The sequence below is a fragment of the Cibotium barometz genome, chromosome 53, assembly GCF_041138505.1.
Source record: "Cibotium barometz isolate CiBa-2024 chromosome 53, ASM4113850v1, whole genome shotgun sequence".
Taxonomy (NCBI): Eukaryota; Viridiplantae; Streptophyta; class Polypodiopsida; order Cyatheales; family Cibotiaceae; genus Cibotium; species Cibotium barometz.
The window spans coordinates 14,507,861-14,521,777 of NC_141098.1; positions in this window are offsets into that span (position 1 = coordinate 14,507,861).

Sequence of the window (13,917 nt, forward strand, 5' to 3'; positions counted from 1 at the left end):
CTAGCAATTCCGGAATACAGCCAAGTGAATATGGGCGCGCCACCACGAGACTACTAGAGACAGTCCAAAAGTACCGAGAGATTTGTCGAGCATCACATCAAGGAAATGATGAGGGTGCATAACTGCAGGTCGATCCTTTATACATGCCAGTTAAAAGAAGATGGACACCGCTAGAATTTCAAAAAGCCAAGAGGTGCGACTCACATGTGTGCTACAACTTTCCCATTTTCATACCAGCAACATTTACAAACATTCAGGAGAAAAGACAACATATGCTTGCATGGATAAAGGGCATGGCACCGAATTCCAAACCTCGCTATTGTGGCTAGCGTCGTTAGATTTTTGAAATTGGTGGTGGTGCTAATATGTTAAAACCCTAAGATCTCTCTAGATAATTGTTATGCATAAACATGCATAAATCAGGCACAAACTCATCCACCCAACCACCCCCGAGTCCAAGGGATGCACACATGAATTATAATGAAGTACATTATACCTTTACCTTGATGTCCCATACCATCAAGAGGTATAACTCCAATCCAGTAGCATGTAGCTATAGTGTGAAATGGTAGGTGAGTAGATATAATGCTCTATATAAGAGAACATCATATCATAACCTAGCCTCAAGATAACATAGCCTTAGCCTCCCTTGAGTGTGCCCCATGCCCCTATTATATAGGAGGGCCCTCAAGTGACTCTTGACTCTCCATTTTCCATGTGTGACCCTTGGATGCGTGACCCTAACCTTGACCCTTAAGGTTAGTCCTAGCCCATGCTCCACTAGAGCTTGTTCCCATATTCAATCACAAGCCTAATGTGGGTTATCCTCCTAGTATATGCACACATAATGTGCATATAATATACTTCCCCTCTCTCAAAACATAATGTGTGCATATAATATACTTCCCCTCTCTCAAAACATTATGTGTGCATATAATATTATATGCACACATAATGTGCATATAATATTATATGCACACATAATGTGCATATAATATACTTCCCCTCTCTCAAAACATTGCACTTTTGTGCAATGAAAAGAAGGAGAACTACGCTGAACAATCTTAACCGACTTCCAAGTCGAATCCTCTATTTCCCTATCTTTCAACCTAATTTTAATCTCAGGAATAGTCAACTACAAAGTTTTCTTTTCCTAAATTCAAGTACCTTATCAGGTTCATGTGGAACATAGGATAAATCTTCGACTTCAACGAGTTCTTGAGGAGTAACTGTGTTATCCTCACCTCCCAGTTTCCCTTTTCAAACTATTGATATGAAAGACTAAATGAACTCTAACATGTGGAGGTAGTTTTAATTCATACGCAACCGTGCCAATCCGATGTATAACTCGAAATGGACCACAATATCTAGGAGATAAATTCAAGCATTTTCCTCTTGACAAAGTCTGAGAATCTTGGAACGTTTAAATAAACCAACGCTCTTGGTTCAAAAGACTGAGTTGAGCGTCCTCTATCAGCATAGAACTGTGCCCTATCCTAAGCACTCCTGATAGAATCCCCAGCTTCGGTCAACATGTCCTGCATATTATGCAAGAAATCCCTCGATGCATCAAGCTCAATGTCCTTAAGACGACCGACATCAATAGGTGCCTTGGATTGATACCCATACATAAGCATGAACGGACTAAAACCAATAGCCGTATGTTTAAAACTGATATAGGTAAATTCCATCATTAGAAGATATTTTTCCTAATTTGATGCTTTTCCAGAGACATATGCACGAAGCATATCTTCTACAATCTGATTCATATGCTCTGTTTGTCCCCATCAGACTCTACGGCGGCGGATGATCAGAGGAATTCATACTGAAAGTAGTTTTCTCGTTGTAAACCATTCGGAATCAAGTAGGAAAACATGGCATTATAACAGCATGAACCAGGGATCCATCGGTGGCCCGACATACCCACATCTGCACAGGGAATCATCGGCGTCCCCGAATTACCCATATCAACATAAGGAGTCATCAACGTCTCGATGAATCACAAATGTACATCTGTAAACCATCAAGTGGACTATATCAATCACCTAAAGGACGGAACTAGAAAAAAAAATGCCAACAAAGGAAGAATCCATAATTTCCTTAATCTGAACACAACAAGATAAACTTGTTGAACTTTAAAGAAAGAGATTTCAACAAGTGAAAATGCCAATGAGATTACACTCATCAATACATGCAGGCTATAGATAAAAGAAGTTTATCTAGAGAATGCCCACACAACAACTTTAAATGAATTCAGAAAATGAGATTAACTTTGAATATTGAGGTCAACACGCTAAGTGATGTTAGCAAAGCAACAATCTTGAGCCCAAATTATCCTATAAGATAATTTATGTGAGGGATCGCTAGCGTCCCATACCACCATGATACCACCCATACATACCTTACCAATTTGAAACTCCCTAATATACCGTCTAGGAAATATTAATAAAATCCTGTATAAAAGGAATAAGATAGCCTTATCCTAGACTTTCACATACTAAAACCTATCTCTAGATACCTGAGACCACATCAAGGAATAACACTTTTCGAGTACATCATTAGAAAAGAAATTGAATTATTGGCGCCTTTCTACTGATAACTACACAATAAACACAATAAAGCTGGGGTAGAAAAAAATATCACCTAGATACATAAACAACTAGGTATCCGAGTTGGAATATGTACAAGAGTATAAGGAATATACTCCAAAATTACGTGCAAAAAAACAAAGGCAAATGCTACCTTCAAAGCACATGAAATTATCCAAAAGATCCTAATAAAATCATGGATAAAAGCATAGAAGCTTCTCAAATCCATGAAAACCATAGTTGATCATAAAGATCAATGCATGCCATCTAATGATCATTAATCACGCCAAAAGAAGCATTTAAAATTGGTGGCCAACTCATCAATCCGAAGTATATGAATGTAGTGTCGTTCAAGCAAAACTCCAAAGCAAGTGAAACACGTGTAGCACTCGTTAAAAAAACCCTAGACACAAGTGATCTAGGCAGAACCTGATGAGTCCAAATAAAACTTGAAAAACATCCAATAAAATCCACCAAAACAAACAGATCAACTAATCCATGATAGAATTTGTCTTAGGCTTAAGAAATTAAGCACAAACCACACTTAAACAAGTGTAAAATAAATTCTCATAGAAAAGCGTCAAAGGTGAAACACACTTTGAACGCAAATTCTAGCCATCATTGAAGAAAGTAAGGAACATGTCCAAAAAGAATGGCTAAACAATGGTAAAAAATCATGAAAACATTGTTTAGAATTAATCCAAATAGAAATAACTATTAATACGAGGTATAATCGTATTAATAATATGGGAATAACCCGTATCTCTCTAATGTTAGCACACAAGAAAACGTACTTCAACATTAAATAACCCTCGAAAATATTAAATTCTCAAGATAAAGAATTATCATGATTTTTTTTTAAAATTTTTCCTAATTTTATAGGGCCTCAAAATACTCTAATTTTGAATTCCACCAAACCTATCTCATGGCATTCCAACCTATATTTTTCTAAAAAAAATTTAGCAATTAAATTTGCCAAAATACCATGATATTTTAAAAATATCAATTTTTAGGATTTTTAAAAATAATTTCTAGAATATTCCTAATTTCTCATGAGAATTCCATCGTTCACGAAATTTCCAATTCTGCTCGATAATTCTCAAATCCAATGTAAATTCATAATTTTAATAGATTTTTTAAATTTTTGGATCAAAAAATATATATTTTAAAGGAATTTGAATGGTCATGGGCGTCCAAATGGACACAACACATGACAATCACCAACCCCACATTTTCCAAAAATTTAAAATAACTTTTGTCTAATTTTTTACTAATTTCTTAAAATGTTTTAAAATTTTTAATTTACCCCAAACGCATTTAGAATACGAACGGTCAAAAAATTTCGGAATCCCAATGGTTTTCCCGGAATACGGAAAGCCAACAGTTTCGGGAAAATGAAAACACCAAAAAAATCGAAATGTGAAAGGTCAAAAGTTTCCGGAATCCGAAAGGTCAAAAGATTTCCCAAAATTCAGAAAGCCAAAAGATTTCCCGGGAATGCGAAAAGCCAAGAGATTCTAAGAAGGAAACACACACGGCACTTGCTGCTGCTGCCCTGATAGCCATTTTTGGCTTATCTGAAACCTAGACCATAAAGGTCATGTGAAGGTGAGACATGGGCCACCGAGAGTATATTTTTACATGGTCTTTCACCCTATCTAGACCGATTTAAAATAGCTCTCATCTCAGGATAGGATTTGGTGAGTCCTCGAACTAGGGACCTCAACCATGGGGTGGCACGATTGATGGTTGTCGGTAAATCTAAGTAGCGATTTTTAGCTTCTCTAAAACCTCAACTAGGAAGGTCACGTGGAGGTGAAACTTGGGCTAAGAGTAGAATTTTAGGTGATCTTCAACCTTATTTGGATGGATTTGAAATAACTCATGGGGATCAGATTTTGTGAGCCCTCGAACTAGGAACCTCATCCCATAATGCTACTGACAGTAATGAAGTAGCCATTTTCATCTTGTCTAAACCCTAGGCCAAGAAGGTCATGTGGAGGTGAGACATAGGCCGAGAGTAATCTTTTATGTGTTCTTCAACCATATCAAACAGTCCCCGAACTAGGGACCTCAGGCATGGTTAGGCGCTGTGCCAAAGATGAGATTACTTCGTGTTCAAAACCAAAGTATTCAAGATCCGGGATGAATGCCCCCCCTATGTCACAATGTCAGTATAAGTTGTTAGAATGTATCACTAAGTACTGGCGGATTATGATCCAAATTGTAAACTTAAGGATACTCAACTTAAAGTGAGTGCTACAAACGCTACAACCCACATGGCAAGATGTTCTGCACTAACACGGGATGTAGTGCTTGATGAGTTAAATAGGTGGTGTCATCCAAACAAATGTGATGCATATAATTTATATGCAGAGACATGGCAAAAGTTGGACTAAAAAAGCTTTGCGAAAAGCTTCAAACTCCTCTCATGGGAGAGCCTTCGTAAAACAAATCTGCCCCAAGTTGTCCTGTGTTGGCACATAAACCAAGCCAATTTCCCATAGCATCTCTCCCTGACATAATGATAGTGTACCTTAGTGTACTTTGTGTGAGTATGAAAATTGGATTCCTTGCCTGCCATAGTGCTCTAAGTATCATTGAAGATAGTAGCGGGCGGCTGAGGACTTACAAATACCCAACAATAAGGCTCTGAGCTAAACACACTCAACTGTAGTAGCTGTAAATGCTACCCTACTTAGCTTCATAGCTAGCAGTGGCCACAATGGGTTGCATCTTACTGAGCCATGATATACATGAATCACCAAGGCAAAAGTAAAAACCACTTGTGGACACATATGTGTTGTAACATCTAGCCCAGTTTGAGTTTGTAAATGCATGCAGATGTGAACAATCTCCCTTAGGATAAAGCAACCCAAAGTGCTTGGTGCCCTTAAGGTAATGAAACACTCATTTGACAGCCTGCCAATGTTTTGTATCTGGGCTATACATAAATCTGCAGACCACATACTGAACGTCAAGCCTGGTGTTACACAAAAACATAAGGCATCCACAACAACTTCTTGATATAAGACAACATCAAAAAGGCCACCTATATCTTCAAGACTTAGTCATACACGCAAATCCTAGGTGTCGCCACACAAGTTTACAATCTTCAAGATTGAACCACTCTTCAACAATGCATCTATGTATTTCCCTTGCAACATAACAATGCCATTACACTACCAAAACTCAATGCCCAAATAATAGTAATACAATAACGGTCCAAGATCTGACATCTCAAAAGACTTCTCTAAATTAATAAATGTTGAAATATGATCATTATTAGGACCTGTGAGTAGAATTTCATCAACTTATAACACGATGACCAATAAAACATCCTTAGTCCTCTTAATATAGAGGGTATTGTCAATTGAGCTATTGAAAAAACCCTATGTTTTGGAGGCTTCCTTCATGAAGAAATACTGAAGGCAAGGGTATTTAATCATTTATTATGATTTCTAGCCATTGTACTTGTTGTACCAGTCTTTGTACCTATTGTACCAGCCATTGTACTGGCTGTACTAGTCCTTGTACTTCTTGTACTTGCTGTACCACCCATTGTACCGGTTGTACCAACTTCTGTACCTAATGTACCAACCACTGTACCTGCTGTACTAGTCACTGTACATGCTGTACCAGCATTTTGTACTTGCTGTACCTGTTGTACCAACCATCATACCGGTTGTACCATACCGGTTGTACCAACCATTGTACCTGCTATCCCGATTGAACGGAGAGTTGTACTTGCTGCACCAGCTCTATTGCATGAAGACCCGTGGTTTTTGGGGAAGAATCAGTACCCACACGGGGCATGTATTTTTTCGTACCATGCTCTAGGAGCCTACTTAAGACCATATAAAGCTTTCTTTAATCTGCATACTTTTGTTTCCTGACTTTTTTAAACAAAACCACGAGGCTGAGATACATAGACCTCCTCATGCAAATCTCCATTCAAGAAAGCAATTTTGATATCCAACTGACGTACATTCCAACCTTTATGTGTTGCTAATGCAATGATACTCCGCACGGTAGTCATATGACATGTGGGTGTAAAGGTTTCACCATAGTTAATGCCTTTCTCCTGCGCATAACCCTTTGCAACAAGCCTAACTTTGTATCTCTCAACACTGCCATCTGCTCTACATTTGAGCTTGTAAACCCATTTCATACCAATGGTCTTCTTGCCAAAAGGCAAGTCTACCAAATCCCATGCCTAATTTTTTAGTATCGAATCATACTCAGATTGCATAGCACTCATTTAATTTTCAGATTGCATAGCACTCATTTAATTTTCAGATTCCTTTCCCTTCATCAAAGAAGACATGATCCTCTTCATTACTGGTAATAAGAGCATGACCTTCATCAAAGAAGACATGATCCTCTTCATTACATAAACTGGTAATAAGGGCATGACCTACATGAACATGAGATGCGTGATGAGTATTAGTGTTTGCACCAGCCATTTTGGCATACTTTTTACTCAATTTTTGACTCCTCAATTTTCCTTCTTTCTTCATATCAAGTGCATCATTAACATTTGCCTCATTAATAGGTTGATCTATGGGTTGAAAACATGCTGATTTTTAACCTGTGTGGGCCGATTTTTAGCATTCCTTGAGTACCCAAATTCTTTACATCAATGTGTCCTGCATTGAATAGTGGAAGGAGAGTGTCGAATATGTCATGTGAACATACATTTTGTTGTTTTTTACACGAAAGAAAGGGTTGAATTGCATCTTCCACAAATACATCTCTACTCCACAAAAATCCACTTGATTAGTCAGATGATTGAGATGGTAACCTTTACTTTCCGAGCTATACCCCATAAAAATACATTTAATAGCCTTATCGTCAAGCTTGATGCGAGTTTTCTCAGGCACAAGCACATAAGCAAGACAACCAAAAGTACATAAGTGAGCCGCCGCGGAGGGCTTTTTGCCATTCCAAGCTTCAAAAGGCATAATTGTATCTAAAGCCTTTGTAGGACACCTATTCAAAAGGAATAATTGTATCTAAAGCCTTTGTAGGACACCTATTCAAAACATATGTTGCACACATGCCTGCTTCTAGCTAGAAACCATGAGGTAGTTCCTAACTTTTGGCCATACAATGTGCCATCACCATAAGAGACATGTTTTTGTGTTTAGCTACATTGTTTTGTTGAGGTGTATAGGGCATAGTACATTGGTGTTTTATTCCATGATCAGCCATATATACATGAAACTCCTTAGACATATACTTCCCCCTCAATCAATACGCAGGATACCAATCTTACATGTAGAAACATTTTCAACCATAGCAACAAAGTGCTTAAAGCACATAAAAACCTCTGATTTCTGTTTTAATGGATATACCTAGGTATATCTATAATAATCATCAATGAATGTGAAAAAATACAAGTAGTCCCCAATAGATGGTGTCCTCATAGGACCACATACATCAGCTCTACAATTTTTGGACAGGTCTAGTTAAACCATCTTTGGGAAATGATGTGCGCTACATTTTTCCAAGAATGTATACATCCCTCACAAACATGTTTGATAGGGAGCTTCAAGATGTGACATCTCATACACCATGTCATGCTTATGCAAACACAACAAACTACCAAAGTTCAAGTGACCAAAGCATGCATTGCATAGCTTTAAGGCACCACTCATTGTCTTTGTGGCAGAGACTGTACATACAACATGATTTTTTCTTTCATATGCATCTAGCATGTACCAGAAGTAATAATTGTATTACCATCACTGCGATCATGAACAGTATATCTGTTGTCATTCCACAAACTGAACCACTAAGCTAGCCTTAGTGATGGGCAGAGATAGATAACAAGTTCTTCTTAATCCCTGGTACATATAAAATCACACTTTTAATATAAAAAAATATCTTTTATGCATATGTTTATGCATATAATGATTTATGATGAAAATCACTATAAAAGAATTTCTTTTATACATCTAATTTATGCATGAAATCATTTATGATGAAAATCACACTTTTAATATATAAAAATATCTAGCCCAGTTTGAGTTTGTAAATGCATTCAGATGTGAACAATCTCCCTTAGGATAAAGCAATCCAAAGTGCTTGGTGCCCTTAAGGTAATGAAACACTCATTTGACAGCCTGCCAATGTTTTGTATCTGGGCTATACATAAATCTGCAGACCACATACTGAACGTCAAGCCTGGTGTTACACAAAAACATAAGGCATCCACAACAACTTCTTGATATAAGACAACATCAAAAAGGCCACCTACATCTTCAAGACTTAGTCATACACGCAAATCCTAGGTGTCGCCACACAAGTTTACAATCTTCAAGATTGAACCACTCTTCAACAATGCATCTATGTATTTCCCTTGCAACATAACAATGCCATTACACTACCAAAACTCAATGCCCAAATAATAGTAATACAATAACGGTCCAAGATCTGACATCTCAAAAGACTTCTCTAAATTAATAAATGTTGAAATATGATCATTATTAGGACCTGTGAGTAGAATTTCATCAACTTATAACACGATGACCAATAAAACATCCTTAGTCCTCTTAATATAGAGGGTATTGTCAATTGGGCTATTGAAAAAACCCTATGAGCCAAGTATGCATGTATTTTTTCGTACCATGCTCTAGGAGCCTACTTAAGACCATATAAAGCTTTCTTTAATCTGCATACTTTTGTTTCCTGACTTTTTTAAACAAAACCACGAGGCTGAGATACATAGACCTCCTCATGCAAATCTCCATTCAAGAAAGCAATTTTGATATCCAACTGACGTACATTCCAACCTTTATGTGTTGCTAATGCAATGATACTCCGCACGGTAGTCATATGACATGTGGGTGTAAAGGTTTCACCATAGTTAATGCCTTTCTCTTGCGCATAACCCTTTGCAACAAGCCTAACTTTGTATCTCTCAACACTGCCATCTGCTCTACATTTGAGCTTGTAAACCCATTTCATACCAATGGTCTTCTTGCCAAAAGGCAAGTCTACCAAATCCCATGCCTAATTTTTTAGTATCGAATCATACTCAGATTGCATAGCACTCATTTAATTTTCAGATTCCTTTCCCTTCATCAAAGAAGACATGATCCTCTTCATTACTGGTAATAAGAGCATGACCTTCATCAAAGAAGACATGATCCTCTTCATCACATAAACTGGTAATAAGAGCATGACCTACATGAACATGAGATGCGTGATGAGTATTAGTGTTTGCACCAGCCATTTTGGCATACTTTTTACTCAATTTTTGACTCCTCAATTTTCCTTCTTTCTTCATATCAAGTGCATCATTGACATTTGCCTCATTAATAGGTTGATCTATGGGTTGAAAACATGCTGATTTTTAACCTGTGTGGGCCGATTTTTAGCATTCCTTGAGTACCCAAATTCTTTACATCAATGTGTCCTGCATTGAATAGTGGAAGGAGAGTGTCGAATATGTCATGTGAACATACATTTTGCTGTTTTTTACACGAAAGAAAGGGTTGAATTGCATCTTCCCCACAAATACATCTCTACTCCACAAAAATCCGCTTGATTAGTCAGATGATTGAGATGGTAACCTTTACTTTCCGAGCTATACCCCATAAAAATACATTTAATAGCCTTATCGTCAAGCTTGATGCGAGTTTTCTCAGGCACAAGCACATAAGCAAGACAACCAAAAGTACATAAGTGAGCCGTGGAGGGCTTTTTGCCATTCCAAGCTTCAAAAGGCATAATTGTATCTAAAGCCTCTGTAGGACACCTATTCAAAAGGAATAATTATATCTAAAGCCTTTGTAGGACACCTATTCAAAACATATGTTGCACACATGCTTGCTTCTAGCTAGAAACCATGAGGTAGTTCCTAACTTTTGGCCATACAATGTGCCATCACCATAAGAGACCTGTTTTTGTGTTTAGCTACATTGTTTTGTTGAGGTGTATAGGGCATAGTACATTGGTGTTTTATTCCATGATCAGCCATATATACATGAAACTCCTTAGACATATACTTCCCCCTCAATCAATACGCAGGATACCAATCTTACATGTAGAAACATTTTCAACCATAGCAACAAAGTGCTTAAAGCACATAAAAACCTCTGATTTCTGTTTTAATGGATATACCTAGGTATATCTATAATAATCATCAATGAATGTGAAAAAATACAAGTAGTCCCCAATAGATGGTGTCCTCATAGGACCACATACATCAGCTCTACAATTTTTGGACAGGTCTAGTTAAACCATCTTTGGGAAATGATGTGCGCTACATTTTTCCAAGAATGTATACATCCCTCACAAACATGTTTGATAGGGAGCTTCAAGATGTGACATCCCATACACCATGTCATGCTTATGCAAACACAACAAACTACCAAAGTTCAAGTGACCAAAGCATGGATTGCATAGCTTTAAGGCACCACTCATTGTCTTTGTGGCAGAGACTGTACATACAACATGATTTTTTCTTTCATATGCATCTAGCATGTACCAGAAGTAATAATTGTATTACCATCACTGCGATCATGAACAGTATATCTGTTGTCATTCCACAAACTGAACCACTAAGCTAGCCTTAGTGATGGTACATATAATGCATCTGAGAGTGTGATTGTTCCACCATTTGTAGCATGTGGAAACAATTTCACCAACTCCTTTTACTACAGGATGTGAGGAGTTGCTTAGACATATAACAATGTTTCCCTCTGGAATGAATTTGAGTGATGAGAACAAACTACGATGAGAAGTAATGTGCTTACTAGCACCATTTTCAAAATATCAGACATGTATATTTGTAGCAACCATGCATGCATCCTTATGCGAAGGGTCAAAACTGCATTGCACAATGAAAGCCCAATCATCATGTGCATAGTTTTCATGTGCATAGTTTGCAGATTCTTTGTTTTTTGCATTAGATGTTGATGCATCAGCCAACCATACCGAGTCTTTCTTTTTCTCCTTCTCTAGCCACTTCCTGCATGCATTAATGTAGTGACCAAGTTTCTTGTAATAGTTGCATTCGCCCTTTTTCTTTGGCTTGTTGCCTTGCTTGTCTGCAAGCTTGCCCGATGACTCTGATTTTGGCTTGTAACTGTTGAAATATACAAGTGAATAGGGTGTCTGCGAGAACAAGCCCTTAGCAAGAGGCTATAAAAGAGAATCTGTAAATGTGAGAGAACCTGTGAAAAGGTGAGAAGTATCTACTGGGAGAGAATAAAGGGTAGCATGAGGAGATTTAGGAGGTGTGGAGATATTCTGGGAAGAGGTGCAAAAGAGGTGGAGTGAATTAAGGAGTAATCAGTGGGATTGGATGCTTGGATGTAAACCCTATAAATTGAGGCATTGGCCTAATGAGAATTTGCTAGTTTTTGATTATCCATGCCTACATTAAGGTATCAATTAATTACTCACTAATCACGTCTTAATTATCATCTAATCTCTTTGTTAATGATATTGATTCTAGCATTTGATCCACCATAGCTCATCACATTGCTGTAAATTTAACATGATATCAGAGCCTAGCCTAGAACCCATCAATTTGTGAGCCCATTATCTTGCTAATCACCTAGCTAATTAGAATTAGTAGATAATTAGATTTTTTAAACCTCTTTTTCAACTAACCTCTGTACCCCCAACAGCTAGTGGAGGAGCTCTATCTCCCTTCATACATCAAATTAGCCCAAACCACTTTAGCCACACATAGCTATCACCCTTGCGCTCTAGTCCATTCAAACAGAAGCTCAAACCGCCACTGCACGACGTTGTTGTTCTACGCGATTTTATAGGCACTTGTTTTCTGAGGGAGAAATGAGATCTCTGCTGCTCTAGATCAAATTGCTCTAATTTCTCTTAGCCCCAGGGGTTTTCAAGGGTGCTCTACAAGCTGGTGAAGACAGATTTTGATTTGATCAAGTCTACAGTGAAATCCAAGCTCTTCATCAAATCTGCAGGCAGCAGCAAGTGACTTTGGTAAAATAGAGATTAAGCATTCAATGTTTGGTCAAATATTATGTTTCTTGGCTTAATCCTCTACTAGACTAATTGCTATTGACGGCCTTGAAAGGATTTGGGCTCATTTGAACTCTAAGGTCTCAGATCTGGACTCCCCACATACTCTGTTTTTTTTTCAAGACAAAACAAAGGATTAATTTACTAATCAATGATTAATCAATAATAATCACTATATTTTGGTGCAATTGAGGGTTCAAATTAACCATTAGGTATCTGATACAGATCCCTATAACTTCAAATTGCAATTCGGAGATGGTTTGATACTCCAACCATTCCGTACAAATTTGTTACCCTTGGTTTAATGTACCTTCTAATGATTTTATGCTGTAATCATCTCCTAAACACCAAATTGAGTTGTAAAAGGGTAGACACTGCCCTTGAATCTTGAAATTGGATCAAGAGGTAAGAGCCCCTTCACATCATCATGAGTACAGCACAAGAGATAGCCAAATTTAATGGGGAGCAGTTTTACACATGGCAGACAAAAACCATGTATTTGCTCATGAGGAAAAATCTGTGGGGGCTAGTTGAGGGAAGAGATGAATGCACAGAGGTGAGAGGGAAAAATGAGTGGAAGAGCAGGGATGAAAAAGCATTGGGACTTATTGCACTCAGTTTAAATGATGAAATCATTCATCATTCATCACATCACAGGGATACAATGGGCAAAAGATGCATGGGATGAACTCAATAATTTATTTGCACACAAGCTAAAAATTCAAAGATAAATCTGTTAATGCAATTCTACAAATTGGATATTAAGGAAAGTGAACCTTTAATCACACACTTGAACAGATATAAAACTATTAAGCAACAACTGGCAGCTATTGGCAAAAAGGTAGAAGATGATGGCACCAGCAGTGCTTCTGAAGAGTGTGGACAAAGGTGAATATGAAAACATTATAGCAACATTAAAGAATGTACCTGAATTGAAGCTACACGTGATAGAAGGAGCTCTACTAGAGCAAGAGACCAGAGGCAAAGAGAAGAAATGACTCGACTCAACAGCAAGAGAAGAAAAAGCACTCTTCACTTGAGGAGGATTCTCTCGAGGACGAGGACGAGGAAGAGGCAGAGTAGGAGGAAGGACCTTCACTTGCCACAACTGTGGAAAGCCAAGACACATGGCAAGAGACTATTACTGTGGAACAACATCAGCAAACTTCATGGAGGCTCCTAAGGAAGTGGAGTCGGATCATCTTTTTTTTTTTTTTTTTTTTTTGAGAGAGAGAGAGAGAGAGAGAGAGAGAGAGAGAGAGAAACCCCACAATCCAATGTAACCTGCCCCAACAGAGTAAAACCACCTCTGAGT